This window comes from Brassica oleracea, chromosome C4 (assembly GCF_000695525.1).
Source record: "Brassica oleracea var. oleracea cultivar TO1000 chromosome C4, BOL, whole genome shotgun sequence".
NCBI classification, from domain to species: Eukaryota; Viridiplantae; Streptophyta; class Magnoliopsida; order Brassicales; family Brassicaceae; genus Brassica; species Brassica oleracea.
The window spans coordinates 41702059-41703375 of NC_027751.1; positions in this window are offsets into that span (position 1 = coordinate 41702059).

Sequence of the window (1317 nt, forward strand, 5' to 3'; positions counted from 1 at the left end):
CGGCCGAACTGATTCGTATCAGACCGTCTAGTGAACATAAATACTCCCCATCACAATTGTTTACTGGTCATGAGCCAGACGTATCCCATCTTAAGACATTTGGCTGTGCCGTCTATGTACCAATTGCTCCACCACAGAGAACAAAGATGGGACCTCAAAGGAGGATGGGGATATATGTTGGATATGATTCCCCCACGATTATAAAATACCTTGAACCAACTACGGGTGATTTATTTAAGGTAAGGTATGCGGATTGTCACTTTGATGAATCCGAACATCCAACATTAGAGGGAGATAGCAATAAGCTGGTAAAAAAAAAGATTACATGGAATCAAACATCCTTATCTTGGCAAGATCCTCGGACTCAGGAATGTGATTCAGAAGTCCAAAATATTATACATTTACAAAAGCTAGCTAATCAATTGCCAGATTCCTTTGCTGACCCGAAAAGAGTGACTAAGTCATATATACTAGCTGCTAATGCACCAATCAGAATTGATGTTCAAGAGGGACACAATCAAGTTGCTACAGAGTCTAGACAACGTTTGAAACGTGGTAGACCAATAGGTTCCAAAGATAAGAACCCTCGAAAAACTAAGAAAGGTGCAGAGAATGAAACCGAGGTTGTTGAAACTCTAGACACGACCGCGGCCGTTCCTAAATCCTGGGACTTAACCGCGGCGGATCCCAAACCCTTATAGCGATCGTGGCCGATCATGAATGCTTAGATGCGGCCGGACCTGATGTATCTAATACTGATTCTTGGGACGCCAAGATTCAAGGTACTGAAGGTCCTGATAATAATGAGATCTCAATAAACTATGTCTTGTCTGGGATACAATGGAACAGAAAGAATATCGACATTGATGGTATATTTGCATACAAGGTAGCACTTGAACTTATGGATTTGAATGAGGATCATGAACCCACGTCTGTTTATGAGTGCACTCAACGATCAGATTGGATCAAATGGAAAGAAGCTATAAACGTGGAGTTAAACTCTTTAAAGAAGAGTGATGTCTTTGGACCAATAGTCCGGACACCATATGATGTTAAACCAGTTGGCTATAAGTGGGTCTTTGTGAGGAAAAGAAATGAACACGGCAAGGTCGTGAGATATAAAGCACGGCTTGTTGCACAAGGATTCTCACAAAGACCATGAATGGATTATGAGGAGACATACTCCCATGTGGTGGATGCTACTACTTTTAGATTCCTGATAAGTCTGGCTATAAGAGAAAACTTAGACTTGTAGTTAATGGATGTTGTAACTGCATACTTATATGGGCCACTGGATAATGAGATTTATATGAAAGT